Below are 15334 nucleotides of genomic sequence, written 5' to 3'. Positions count from 1 at the left end.
AATGACCAACACCTTGATTTTGACCTTGTGAGATGTCAAGAGACAAGTTAGCCAAGCCCACTCTCTGGGACTTCCAACCCACAGAGAACAATAAATAAGAAAGCACAATAAGTGGCTATTGTCTTAAAACGTTACGTTTGCGGTCATTTGTTTTGCAGTGCTAGAAAATTAATTGGACCATGACTTTGTCAAAATTAGGGCAAATATCTCTGATTATAAGTCTGTCATTAATACACTTATCTCCTTCATACAAAAACTAAAGTGTTAATCCACCACTTCCATGAAAGAAAATGGAATTTCTTTATACACTCTCTTTATATTTTAATTGACGTAGAGTTGATTTACAATATGATATTAGTTTCAAGTGTGCAACACAGTGATTCAATATTTTTATAAGCCGTACTTCATTTACAGTTATTGCAAGATAATGGATATATTTCCCTGGGCTGTACAATGTATCCTTGAAGATTATTTATTTTGTACCTTTGTACCCCTTAATCTCCTGTCCCTATCTTGCCCCTTTCCCCTCTCCTCTCCCCACTGGTCACCACTAATGTGTTCTCTACATCTATACATTCTCTTTACAGGTTATTTTTATTGTCCCCTTCACCAAAAGTTAGGGCACATTTGAAGCGTGGAGTTTAAATACTCACTGCAATTTTCAGAAAGCATATCATCACTTAGGCGCAAATTTCTGCTGTTTTTCATTACCTGTGTGTCTTTATGAAACTCACTTCTGTTAGTACCATTTTATTTATTTATTTTTTATTCTGCTGCAACATGGAGCCATGCATTACGTAACTTTTAAGGTGCACCGCCACTATGAAATCATTTATAATTTTGGTAACATGGAAGGCTCACCCGGAATTCCGTTTCTTGCGTGAACTTGCATTTACTTGGACTTGCTGGTGAGAGTTGTGCTGATCCAGGCGGCGGGACGGAGAATGAGACTGCATTCCTGGGAAGGTTTCAAGAACACTGAACACTATTTTAGTTTGTAAATATACAGGTCAGCCTTAAGGGAATTTTAAACATTGTGTGATGGAGAAGAGAGGGTCTTGGTGTGGCAGGGGGAAAAAAAATTCTGCAGAGCCTCAAGAATATGGGAGGAATCACAAGGCCTTCAGTTGTGTGTGTTTAAGGGGCTTAAAAGATTTGGGATGAGGATTCCTCCAGGCGCCTGGAAAATCGCGTCTCTCTCACACCTGCTTTGTGGCATTGCTTCCGTCTTCGATCTAACTACCATGTGCACATGTGATTTCATTATAAGCCACCTCAAATCCTTTGATCCCGTGTGGAAGTAGGTGGGGTATAAATTACGTCTAAATGATTGTGCTTCTGTGGTTTGTGGAAGAGATCTGTGTGTGTGTGTGAGCACGGAGGAGGGCATACACAGCCTTGGATGTCCAGAGGCAGGTGGGTCCAATAACCAGTGTAGATAATGTGGGAATGGAGAGCTAATTCCATTTTCTCTTTTTACCAAGCTTTTTGGAGATATAACTCCCACACCATGTAATTCTCCCATTTAAAGTTGCATAATTCAATGCTTTTCAGTATCTTCACATCATTGTACAATTGTTGCCAGATCCAGGCTCATTTTGCTCACCGCATGACAGGTCAATAAATCCAGAGACGAGGTGTTAGAGCAAGGAATAGCTACTTTTGGGGGGGAAAGTCAGCTGACTGTGAAGGTGGCCAACTATTGTCCTAAAGAACTATCTTCCCAGAGTCAGAATTCGGGCTTGTTTTACACTAAAAGGGGAGGGGGTGCGGTTGGTTGTTGCAAACTTCTTGGTGCCGGCCAGACCCCAGAGGGGATGTGGTCATTTTTTTGTTCTTGTAGCTCTCCACGGTGGTCTGGTCACAGTGTTCCTGCAAACCCCCAACAAGACAAATGCTATTCTCTGTTCTGCAAACGTGTAGCTTTACATGAATGGAAAGTGTTACGGCTTTAAAGGTCACGCCTGGGAGGCAGAGCCTCGAGCCTGGGCTGCCCCATTATATTTCAGGCTCTAGGCAACATTCTTTCACAAAAGGTGCAGAGCCAGCATGACTCAGCGCAGGCAACAGAGCAGAAAGGTTAGAGCTAAAGGAATAGACTCGACGTGGAGTTGGGTTTGCTCTTCTCTGTTACACCACCATCCCCTGCAATTCATTTTAGAAACTTTTCAGCACCTCGACAAGAAGCCCCGCGTTCTTCAGCGATCACTCAGTTCTTCCTGCATCCTGTCCTGACCCCGAGTCCCTGACACCATTAATCTGCCTTCTGCCTGTATGGATTTTGAGTATTTTGTATCAATGGGATGATGCACTATGTCACCTTCCTGAATGGGCGTCTCTCACTGGGCACAATTTTGAAGTTCACCCACGTTGTGAAGTACTTTCTTTCTCTTTATGGCTGAGTGATACTCCATTGCATGCATAGACCACATTTTAACTATTTTTATTTAAGATTCAGAGAGTCCCTGACAAGTCTACAGGCTCTGTCTGGGTCAAATTCTCGATGTGATTTCATTTAGCACAGTCTTGTCCCTGGACACCACCCCTGCCCCAAAAGCAGGTGGCTGTATTTGGTTTCCTTTTCTGTTAGGAGCAAAGAGTGACATTTACAGTACTCTCCTTCCCAGACCCTACAGTGTGGTAGCTTCCAGAATAACCTAGAAGGGAAGTCTAGTGGAGGTATCTACAGGACTCAGATCACAACCCAGAAAACAATTTCATTAAGGTCAGAGCTAGTTCAAGAGAAAAAAACGTGGCTATGACCCATGATGGCGTTCCCTTGTCTCCCTGCAGAAATGAACCTACTTACGCACTCGGATCCCAGAGAGGCAGAGGGGTGCCTGAGGCCAGCGAAACAAGGAGGCAGGTGGACCCTCAGAGGAGGGGACACTCCGCGTGACCACTCTCACTTCTGACACCACTTGTGAGTTTGGGGGCGTCCCCTCCAACGCCCTCAGCCACCGTGTGAGGTGCTGCGGCTGCAAGGTCACAGGCTTATGTGGCCAGCACTGTATGTAGCCTCCTCCTGTCCACAGGAGAAATCCTGACTTTTTTTTTTAATTAAATTCTACATTTGTTAGCTGTATAGAAAATAGTACTCATCACACATTAGCTTTTTGAGATTCTAACAAAATAAACCATCAGCTCTCTTTGACATTTAAGTCATTTCCATATCATTGTATCTTCGAATTAAATTTTCTTAAAATTTAATTGAAGTATAGTTGGTGTACAATATTACATAAATTACAGGTGTATAACAACATAGTGAGTCAGCACTTTTAAAGATTATATAAAACCCTGATATTTCAACACAGCACAGAGTCTGTTGCTTCCCCCTTGTCTTGGTGATTCTCACCTGGAGGAGGAAGAGGGTGGGACCACACACCTGTTACAGGTAGAGACAGAGGGAAGACAGAGAGAGAGAGAGAGGAAGGAAGGATGGAAGAAAGAAAGAAAGAGAGAAAGAAAGAAAGAGAGAAAGAAAGAAAGAAAGAAAGAAAGAAAGAAAGAAAGAAAGAAAGAAAGAAAGAAAGAAAGAAAGAAAGAAAGAAAGAAAGAAAGGAAGGAAGGAAGGAAGGAAAAGAAAGAAATGAAAAGAAAGAAAGGAAAAGAAAGAAATGAAAAGAAAGAAATGAAAAGAAAGAGAGAGAGACAAAGAGAGGGAGAAAGAGATGAGAGCCAGCAGAAGAAAAGTTATAAGACCCCCTGTGTTTCCTCCAGAGGTCTACAAGGAACCCTTCCACTCCCTGGAATATATTTGAAAAGGATGATAGGAGATGAAATTAAATTGCTTCATGTTTACACCCAATGAATCACCCTTGTTCAACACACCAGTTACATATGCTTCCCCCAGAAGAGTCCTCAAGAAATACCAGGCACGTAGCGTAATGAGTTGGATCTCGGAGAGAGCGGTGCAGGGGTGAGAACCCGGGAGCCGGGATGGCTGGAGAATTCCTCCCGGCTCCCCTCCGACCACGCATCCTAATGAAATGGCTGTGGTGAAACCTCGTCTGGAAAAAATGAGGGAATCCAGCACGGTGGTCTTCAGCGCCCTTTCCATCTACAAAGCCCTGTCCTCCGGGCCATGCTTTTATTTCTGTTTCTCATACTACATAACCCCAGGCCCTAATGCTGCGCTGGTGGCTGTGTATTGAAGCTGTGCACGTGATGAAGTATCTCAAACTTCCCAGGAAGGAGGGAGAGGAGCATTCATGGACTTGACTGTAACTAGTCTAGGAGTCTGGGGAAGGGTGGGGTTGCATGCTGCTCTGAAGACCACAGTCATCTTCACGGGGAATTTGGCGCTTCCTCTGAATGCCCAGATCCATGAGGTCTGGACAGGCAGAGGAGGCTGATGGGAAAGGGTCGGATGCTGGCCAACTCAAGCTCACTTAGGGCTGAGAATAGGCTGATGGCTCACACTTGTCCAGCCATGAGTGAGGACAGAAGCCGCCCATCACTGTGGGTCTTCAGTCCTGACATGAAGGGTCCACCTGCCAGCCCAAATGTCTCTCCCTCCCTGGGGTTGTGGGTTGATGGTCTGTCACTGGGTGAAATGGGGTGTTATTCCAGTGGTTGGGTTATGTGTCTCTGATATGGTCTCCTGGTACCTCCCAGCTCAAGTTTTCCAATGAACACACTGGAACGTTGAATGACATTCAAGTTCTAACCCATGGTTGGGTTCCCCCTGGCAAATGTAGGCCCCTGTCTGCCACCAGTGAGGTTCCCCCTGTACATTCCCTGGCTCTCCTTCTGATCTGCCCTGACCCTCCCTGATTTTTCACATGACTTTCCCACCACAAATGCCTCCCTGGCCATGAGACCTGTGACGTAGAGGCCACGGTGTGATGACACAATGCAGGCTTGCCTTGCAGCTGAAATGACCTTCTAGGAAAATTGTTCAGAGGCTTTTATAAATAAAGCCAATAAAAATACCCCTGATATTGAGCTAATCACAGGAGGTCACTTCCTTTCGCTGAAACCTCAGCGGAAAGGAAAAGAACAAAGTGAAACTCATTTGGCTCATGCTTGGCTGGAAGGAGAGGTTGGGGTTTGCCCCGCCTGGCTCTTCTGAGGTTCCTACGCTGGTCGCTGGTCGAGAGGCACTTGGTGGCCATTGGTGGGCGATCTTTGCTGGAGTCACCTTTGTTGGGGAGGAAGCTGAGGATAAGCCAAAGACGATGACTGAGATCACACGGTGGTGGGTTTTGAATGATGGGCTGTGCACTTTTCTCCCCTTCCTGTTGGTGGTGGATGGTGATTAAGGGCTCATTCTTGCATTAAAGTGATCAAAGTCATGTTTTCATGAGATTAATCTGGCGACAGCAAGCACGATGGTCCGTGGCCTCTCCCCAGTGCTGCGCATATATTAGACACCTGAGGAAGCTATTAAGATGGAGAATATACAGGCAAAACGATACTTTAATTATGTGTCGTGGACTAAACACAATCTGAAGGAAGCCGATCTTTTGAAATGCACCAAGAACTTAAAAATCATGTGCGTGCCCTCCGTGTTTCTTGTTTTCTCTTGGACCTTGAGAGCTGTTTCGTCTGTGTTTAGCTAAATCAGACACCTTTTATGTCTGTAATGCAGGAAACAGTGCATCCTCAGAGAAAGGGTGTATTATCAGGGCCGTATAGAGACGTTTCCTAAAATAGAAGACTGTGGATTTTCGACGAGCCGTGCTTGCATTCAGCACTGTAGCTCATGCTTGGGTGGTTGTCTCAGACACAGCTTGAATTTGTAAACTTTCTGAGATGTCCAGTTGATAAGAGCAGATGCAGCCTGCATATTTCCAACTCTCCAAGCTGGCAAACTTAGCTACTAAACAGTGTGTAACAGAGGAGCTGGACTTTTTTTTTTCCTAATCGGAAGAACCTATGTTGAAATCAAATTGTGGTTTCCAAAAACAGAGAATAGAGATGTACTTGTGTGCACTTTGACAGGGTACAATGGTCTTATCTTCTTTAAAAACTTTTCATTTTGTGCAAGGGTTATTTTGCTTATCTACATTTTGCTTATCCATTTATCTGTCGATCTACTTATCAATCAATCATCTGTCTACCTCTCTATCTCTATATCAATCATCTATCTATTATCTATGTATGTATCTACCAATCATATCTCTCTATCAACTATCTATCAACTCTCTATCTATCCATCCTGTCTATTTATCTATCTATTATCTATCATCCTATCTATCTGTCATCTATGTATGTATCCATCCTATCTATCTATGTATCTATCTATTATCTATCTATCAATCATCTTTCTATCTATGTATCTATCTATTATCTATCTATCTATCTATCTATCTATCTATCTATCTATCTATCATCTATCTATTATCTATCCATCCTATCCGTCTGTCTGTCTGTCTATCTATCTATCTATCTATCTATCTATCTATCTATCTATCCATCTATCTATCTACTGAGTGTATTTTTTTCTGGCATTAAAAAAATAGCAAAACCTTTGGCCACATGATTTTGGGTAGAAAACTATTTTATTTTATGGAATAATGAACTGCTGAGATCATGGACTTTTAAGGATATGACCCAGCAGTTTTCTGGAGGATCGATCACTTTCATCAGCCTCACAAGCGTCCAAGTGTAACTCAATGTGGAAATAGGGTTTCTTCCCCTGTTTGGGGCGGAGGGGTGAGTTCTTTGACGGGTGTTTCTTCATTCAAGCCGAATTTGTACAGAAATAAAATGGGAGGGAGGGGGTGTTTCTCTCCCATAGCCCCTGCATTTTCAATGCTTCCATACTGAAGGTCTTCTTTTGTGAAAAATATTCACACCACAATTAACACGTGGATCCCAATGCTCAAAATGGAGAAACCACACATAAGGCTGTTTGAGAAACATAAAGCCAAGTAGGTGAGTTTTAGCACTTGGGCTTTGAACTGTTCCATCTGGAGATCCACTGGGTTAAATGAAAAGCGGCCAACTCTCCACCCTAATTGTTGGTCAGTACGTATGCCCAAGGGTCTCGTAGAGGTATTGACCCACGGATTTAACCGAGTCAGAGGATTTCATTCATCCTGGCAGAAATCAGTTCAATTTTAGGGTTGACGGTAACATCTGGACAACAACTTGGGTTGTGTAGCTTTCCCGAGACTCTGTTCTTTTGGTATGCAAGGAGAACTTCTGTCTAATTGGCTTGAAAATCCTGAGGCACTCTGATCAGGCTGCACAGCTGGGTAACGCTTGTGGGCTCTGATAAACGTGATGAGCAAAACATTTCTTCGTTCCCTCAGTGACACTCATTCGAATGGAAGCCTGGTTTCGATGAGCTTGTTGTCACACGAAATCAGAATGAGGGCTTTTAGAAAACTTTTAGGAAGGGCGAGAGCTCACCCTGCATCGTCTTTGAGATGGCGGATAGGACTTTGACAAGGTCAGTTCAGCTCACAGGACTGAAACCATTCAGGTTGCAGGTGGCCGGGCAGGTGCCGCCGGTGGGTGTGAGAGGTTTGTGAGGTTGAGAGCAGCAGCCCCTCAGCCAGGAGCGATTCTGCTGAACCTCCTATCTCCCTGGGACACTTCACAGTATCTCTGGGCATTTTTGGTTGTCATAGAGGGAAAAGGAGGTGCTTCTGACATCTGCTGGGTGGAGACCAGAGGTGTTGCGTGCTCAACACTCTACACGCACAGGGCAGCCCCCACCTGAGAAAGTCATCCACCTCCCAGTGTTTCCAGGACTGAGTTGAGAAACTGTCTTAGCAGAAGAGAATCCTGTTATCCATTTATCTGTCTGTCTATCTGTCTATCTATGGGGGTGATTCACAACCCAGGGGCAAATTTTCCTCCCAGGGGACATTTGGCAATGTCTGGGGAGAGTTTAGAACCATGGCGACTGTCAGAATTGTCCAACTGACATTTAATAAGGGGATATAAGGATGCTGCTCAAAATCGTCCCATGCACAGGTACCTCCTCCAGCAAGAACGAATTATCCATCCGAACATATGAGCACTTCTGAGGCCAAGAAAGGCTGCCTGAGGAGTAACACAGCTGTGAAAAAGTAAGACGTGGGTCACGTGGGGAACAGTGATGGAAGAACCGCGGGGGACGTCCCTGGAGCCAGTGTTCGGTTTTGTTTCGCTTCTGCGTGAAGGGATGGCGGAGGAGAGAGAGGGTAGCCAGGCCTCTGATATGAGGGGACCGTCCTGGGCGGGTGGAACCCATGACAAAACTGAAAGGACTCTTTTCGTATTCAATTCTTAACTGCTTGCGCAGGTTTGCGACCGGTCTCTTCCTCATCTCCCAAACTTTCAGAGAAGCGTGATGCACACAGAGGGGTCTCGTGGGGTTTAATTTACCCGTGAATTCTCTCCTTGGCTCTCCCGACGGTTGCCGGAGGCAGCGAATGAGCCGTGCTTCCAGACTGGACAAGGGGCAGGAGCGGGGAGGCGGGGGTCAGGTGCAGGGTGCTCAGGGCGAGCTGCACAGGGGAGGAGCCCCCCCAGCGCTACAGCTTTGCATTGACCGGAATCCCAAGGAAGACGTCTTCTCTCCATCCTTCTCGGAACCGGGCGTGGAGTGGGGATATCCCTGGCGCTGGAAGACGAGCCGGACCACAACAGCGACGCCCCTGAGAGGGCCTCCCCTCCGGTCACGGCGTCCTGAGGGCGAACCTGAGAGGCGACGGCCCGGACGGCCCGGCGGGCGTGTCCGCTTTCTTCACACCTGCGGGAGCCCTCAGCCCAGCTCCAAGGGGACGCCTTGCGGGACATCTCTTTGACTAGGGGTGGCGGGCTCGCCTTCCGGCCGAAAGCACCTTATAAGAAACTGTTCTGCCGTCTCAATCAAGCGAGCCCTCTTGAATCAGAGCCAATCAAAAAATACCCCTCGTGCTCAATCCTGCTCCGTGAGGGTAAGGTGCTCACAGAAGGTCGCGTCCACACGCCCAGACGCTGGCAATGGAAAAGCCCTGTGACCACACAGCGGAACCCGTGTGCCTCGCCCGTGTCCCCAACCAGAGGCTGGCCGTCTCGCTTCCAGATCAAGGCTGGTCCCCAAGTCCAGGCCACGTTTTTCTTGACGCCCACGGCTGCTGGAAAGAACATCCGGCCGGTGCAGAATAAGACTCGTCTCAGAGATAACAGGGGGAAAATCTGCCAGCCGTGAGGAACTGAGATGCAATTATATATTACAACACTGTGTCAACCTTCATTTCGGAAGAGTAGCTTTTACAAAAACAGTATTCTGTTCCACTACAAACTGTGGGTGCCATGACTGCATCCCCCGCAGTCTGTAACCTAATTTGACCCCGTTGCCTGTCATTTGCAGCCACAGATCTTTCCTGAGCAGACTTTCAAGAGTTTTTGTTGGAAAGACAAGTCCCTGTGTAAATCGGAATCAATAGAAATGGTAACACATTTATACGTAGACACACACACACACACACACACACATATATATACACAAATTTATATTGCATATGTGTAAATATATAAATACTGTAAAAATATATGTATATTACATGTACATATATAAATAATATACACATATTAAATGTATTTATATAATGTACATATATAAATAGCATACATATTAAATATATTCATATACATAGGTGTAAATATAAATATATAAACAATACATAAGTAATGTATAAATATGTCTGCTAAAACTTATATATGCTAACACATCATACACACACAAAATATCGTGGGTGAGTTTCTGGGTACCACAGTAGACTCTAGTTTCTCTTTGGTTTGGAGGACCATTTTGTGATATATTTGTAAATCATTTACAGGTTCTTGGTCCAAGAAATAAAAGTGTGGGATTGGACCCCATTCTCCGCCTGCATTTCACTGTCTAGTCCTCAGCGGATAATAAAATATGCGTGGCGTGGCATAGCTGTTTTAATCCAGGGAGTGACCTGGTATTTAGCTCAGCATGAACCCACCCATTTTCATGGGTTAGGTCTTGCCCGAGGCTGATGTGGATCCGCTGGCTTGTGTTAAAGCCGCCTTTATGATACGCGTTATGACCCTCATGTGTTTTCAATGATAGAATGACAGTTCCAGGCAAAGATGGTGAGCGTGTGATCCAACAGGAATGACTGCATTTTTTCCTCTCCGCTTTGCGCTAAATTTAGCTGTCGTGTGGCTTCACGTTGCTGCTGGTGGAAGTGAAGTCATGCTTCTTCTGGATTAACACCTCGGGGGAATGACCTATCCAATCGGGTCGCTAATGTTTCTGATTGAATCTCATTGTCCTCCCTCCAAGGAAAAGCCTGTGCTTGCCAGAATATGTGTGTAGAAAAAAAAAATGCACAGATTGAAATCAAAAATACGATGGTGACAGTGGAGGCCCAAAGAGAAGAAAGGACCTTGACTCTCTCAATGTCTTGGAATCCAGTTGGAAAAAAAGAAACATTTCTGCAACCGACAAGGAATCAAAGAATACAAGTTTGGTCAGGGAGGTCATGAATATTTGCTGTCAAAGAAGAGAGGATGTGGAGGTTAATTCTGATTTGGGGAGATTAGGCGCATATGAAAGAGGGAGCTTGCACTCATGAAGGTTCCAAGGTTGCATTTTAAAGTTCAAATAATATGAGAAAACTAGAGATTTTTCAAACTGGGGATGGAGAAGGGAAATGCAGAGCCAGGCGGGATGGCCGGTGTGGTGAAGCCAAAGGCAGAACAATGCGTGGTACACACACAAAAATATCAAGGGTGAGTTTCGGGGAAACACAGACTATGAAATGGACATAAGGAGACAGGGCTGGCTGGTTGGCAGGGCCATAAAAGGTGTGCCCGGAGCGGGGATGTCTGTCTATAAAGGCAACGGGTGACTGAGTGAGACTGGGGGCTTTTGGTCATTGGTGTGGAGGGTGCAGCTGATATCAAGAAGACACAGGGACAGGGTGAGAATGTGGTCCTCCGCCACTTTTGGTCTGTGGGTCCAGGTTGAAAATTGCACGTGAGCTGCCTGAAAACATTGCCTTTGAGAGTCATGAACCTTGCAGTTAGCTGAGGCTGGGCTGGTTTCTCTGCGGGTTCTTCCCAGAGACGGTGGGTAATGCACGTGTAGGTTTTGTTTGCACCTACATCCCGACTGCTGCATTCGGGTCGAAAGAATAAAAGATGATTCAAACTGGACAACGGAATCCGTTCACCTCTTCCCCACTGAGTGTTGGAATCCATGTTTAAAAAAACTCAAGTTGTCTGATTTGACGTACTTTGCTCAACGACCCGTAGCTGATGGTGGAAAGAATTCTGGTGCCAAAAGCACTAGAATCTGGGTCTTTTATGCTATGCGGCTGCCTTTTGGAAACACCCTCGTCTTTAAACATTCTTCCTGTCTGTGGCATTCTACCAGTGCTCTGAAACTCTGGGCTGTGGGTTTTTTGTTTTTGTTTTTTTTTATCGTTTTGCCCAAGCCAACTGAGAGAGTTCAGCATGACCCGAGATTTCTCCCTCCCCCAGAATCTGGGGGAAAAGCAGATTGCAACTTCTCCAGAAGGAAGGAGCGAGGCATTGGGACACAGCATAAAAATCTGGTTCCAAGGACAAACCCATATTAACAGTCCTCGCCAGTGAGGTTAGCCTTCCATCCTGTGTCCCAGATAAAAATCAGCAAAGCCTGCCAACAATCTTTATTGTTCCCTTTCCTTCTTTTCCTGTGAAAAGTAGGGGAGCCAAAAGCTTCTTAAATTAGCACAATATGCCTTACTGTCTCCCTCTCTGATGGCCTCCATCCGCCTGCCTCCCGACCGAGCCAGTGATAAGGAATTCCGTTTCCAGGATAAGAGCAACCGGCGTATTTGATGAGGTCCCATGAATGAGGCCACCACAAGCATGCTTCCAAAGCTGGGGGAAAAAAAATGCCTCTAGACATATGATTGTATTTATATATTTTAATATATTTAGGCTTTGAGGTGGTTTTTTTTTTTTTTTTCCTGGACTCTAGGTGTCCCTGGGCTGGTGGCTGCCTCACTCCCGTCTTGGCCTCTGTCTCCACGTGGCTTCTCCTCCGTGTCTGTGTCTCTCCTCTTCTGTCTCCTATAAGGACGCTGTCACTGGATGTAGGGCCACCCTGATCCAGGGCGATTTCATCTTGACTCTTACATCTAATTACCTCTGCAAAAGCCCTCATTCCAAATAAATTCCCGTGCACAGGTCTCTGGAATCAGGGTGTCAGTATATCCCTCTGGGGCCACCATTCAACCCACTGCACTACAGGCAGGATTAGTGGGCACAGGCTGCTTGGTGCTTTGATGGTTTGTGGACTACTTTTGGGATGGGAGGGCACCTTCCCATTTAAAGCTCCATCCTACAGAACGTAGCCCTTGCTGAAGCCTCTCCTTTTATGATCTTCCACGTGTGGACTCCTTATTATTGATGCCTTTTCCTCGCTCTGGGACGTCTACATGACTGCTCACTCACCAAGGAGTATTTCAAACATCACCAGAGTTAATTATATCAACACTAGCACTGGTTTTTTCATCAATGCCCTTGTACTGAAACCAAACAGAAGGGAGGGCAGAGCTCAGTGGTAGAGCGTGTGCTTCACAGGCACGAGGTTCTGGGTTCAATCCCCAGTTCCTCCATTAAAACAAACAAATAAATAAACCTAGTGACCTCCCCCCCAAACAAAAACAAAACAAAGCGCGTGTGAAACCAGAGCAACAGCACAAGGAGCAATGGAACATCAGATTGTAAAAATCTAGGTGACACTCCCCGCTGGGCAACATCATGTACTAATGGTCACTGAAAGGTTCGAGTAGCCAATGGGTGACTAGGAGTTTCTGCGGAGGATTTGCTCATTAATATCACTAGATATTTGCCCAGAGTCTCTCTTCGTTCAGCTTAATGACCGTGAGTCTACTCAGAGCCGTGAAGACACAAACAATTGCCAAGCTCCTGTAAGGAGACTTAACTGTCCCCAAGGTGGGGAAGAGGGAGACCTTCTGGCCAGTTGGGGTGCTTTTCAGGAGAAGACTCCTCCTCCCGAAAAAAAAGCACAGACGTGCTACCACGTGCTTCCCCAGCGATGGGGCTGTGTGGGTCTGTGCCACATTCTGTGAGCAGGTGCCTTTCTGAGTGCATGGTCTCGGGAAGGCTGTCCATGCTCTGTTCCTTAGAAATGCTTCTACCCGCATACACTGCCTGGAGGACAGAAGGTAAATGAGCCCGTGGACCTTGGAGGAAGCACAGTGTCGAGACTCGGTTGATCTGGACTCGTTCACCTTATGTATCCACACCATGCTCTGCGTCACCCACCATGGCGCTGCCATGTCCCACGAGATCCCCGAGCGCCCATTAAATGAATGACTCCACCAACAAATGAATGCAGTTGGCGTCACCTCCTCCGAACTCTTCCAGGCATCGCAGACTGCTACCCTTAGAGTTCCAAACATGGCGTTCACTCTTCCTTCACATCCACCCAACATGTCAGCGTGTTCCTTGCCAGAAACGGAACATGTGAAACCATTTGCCGGGCATCTTTCTGGAGGTACTTCGCACCACGGAGGACAAGTCCAGATCGTACGTTTTTTCTTTCCAGAGTCTTCTGGCTTGTCTTCACTTTGTGTTAGCTGAGTCTGTCCGTTGACTGTCCTTGAAAAAAAGGAGATGGTTTATGTGCTCTGTCTGTCAGCCACAATTCTGAAGCCCAGATAAGAACTGGTCCACATGTGTTTCTCGTAGAGTTTCAACTGAATGCAAATTTTTACGTTCCCCCGGCTCCTTTTCGCTCAAACACAAGGTCGTTGAATGAGTTTTTGTGGAATGAATGCTATTTGATATGCCCAGAGGACAAGACAGACAGAAGGCGAGGATGCCACGTGGCCGTGAAGGCAGATACTGAAGTGATGCAGCCACGCATCAGGGAGCACCAGCAGGCATCAGAAGCTGGAGGAGGCAAAGAACAGAGTCTCCCTCTGAGTCTCCTACCGGCACCTTGATTTTCGACTTCTGGTCTCCAGAGCTGTGAGAGGATAAATTCCTGCTGTCTGAAGCCAGCCACTTTTTGTGGTCATTTGTTACAACGGCCACTGGCAACTAACACAGGAGGTGATTACAGCCCTTTAGGGTGTACACATGTGACGCACGCTTTTCTTTTTGAAACAGACACTTGGGGAAAGTCAACGGGAATCACACGGCTGCTTGCCTCAAACGGCACGTGCCGTGATGTTGGGGTGCGATCTGACCATTCTTTTCCCACTGTGGCTACTTCACAGGATATGCCGCCATGATTTAGTACAGAAATTCCATGCATTTTATTTCTCTGTGTCCCACTTTCTCTTTGCTAGCAAATGTGATGCCTTTTGCACGATAGTAAGTGCTTTCCGTAGGACTGCATGTAGATCACGAATCTGATGAATTCATACGTTTGTCGAACGTCTGCAGTGAACTCAACTTGGGCACCAGAAATGCAAGAATGAGCAGACCCAACACATCGATGGAGGTCACCATTCAGAAAAAGAGGAAAATTGGGATTTCGGCTAATTCTGTTCATTCAGAGTGACTAAGTCCTACAGAGCCACCACGAACAATGAGCTGGTGAATAATTAACCGTTGCCCTTAAGGGATACACAAGAGCAGGTCCTTACAGCCTCTGGGCATAACATTTTCGTAAATAATTAATATGTAACCTTGTTTCAGGTGTGTTTCTATCTAAAGACAGCTTATTCACTAGATTTTGCTGATTCATCCACATTAATCTCACAGCCGACAGCACGGTACTGCCATTCGCGCCTCAACCGAGCTAAGTCAATGCTTCTGTTTTCTCCGTTGGGCACAAGGCAGCCTTTTTGTGCTTAGAAACACCAGACAGCTCTTGTGCACAGTGCTTGGGGCCGTCTCAGACAGCAAAACTGTGAGCAAAACAGCACCGTGAGAAAAACACGGCACGCAAGTGCCGGCGGAAAGGACACGTCAATCCTTGCAGAGCTGGAAACCAGGGGGCAGAGCGTAACCCTCCTTAACTTCAGCTGCAGAGCGTGTCCGGAGACTCCTGTCTTTCTGCCACTCTCTGCGGTCTGCCAGTGATAGCAAAAGCAGCAGTGGGGTTGATTCAGTGATTACAGATAACACCTTAGCAAGTCAGCGGATCTGAGAATGTGGGATCTGTGAACACAGAGGATGGACTGTGTTTCAGGAAGCAACCGCAGAAAATCCACAAAGCTCAGGTCCGCAAACTTTTGTAAACACACATCGTTGACTCCATGGGTCACTAGTTTGTTTACAAAAGGACAAAAACTTGACTTCTTTGTCCTGCCAAGCCTATATGTGTTATTTGATTTGTTATAAAGTTCTGCAGCATTCAGCTAGGTTTCAAACATTCTGTTAGCTGACCGTGTATGCTACACTCTTA

General features: G+C 46.0%; 1 non-coding gene across 1 annotated transcript; it reads left to right on the top strand.

Annotated features, from left to right (window-relative positions):
* Window positions 1-12493: 12493 nt before the first annotated feature.
* On the top strand, window positions 12494-12566 carry TRNAV-CAC (transfer RNA valine (anticodon CAC)). The gene has a single exon. It is a non-coding gene; the product is annotated as a tRNA-Val (tRNA).
* Window positions 12567-15334: the final 2768 nt, after the last annotated feature.

The sequence above is a fragment of the Camelus dromedarius genome, chromosome Y (assembly GCF_036321535.1).
Source record: "Camelus dromedarius isolate mCamDro1 chromosome Y, mCamDro1.pat, whole genome shotgun sequence".
Taxonomy (NCBI): domain Eukaryota; kingdom Metazoa; phylum Chordata; class Mammalia; order Artiodactyla; family Camelidae; genus Camelus; species Camelus dromedarius.
Note: the sequence above shows the minus strand (reverse complement) of the source record. Positions and strands in the feature narration are given on the sequence as shown.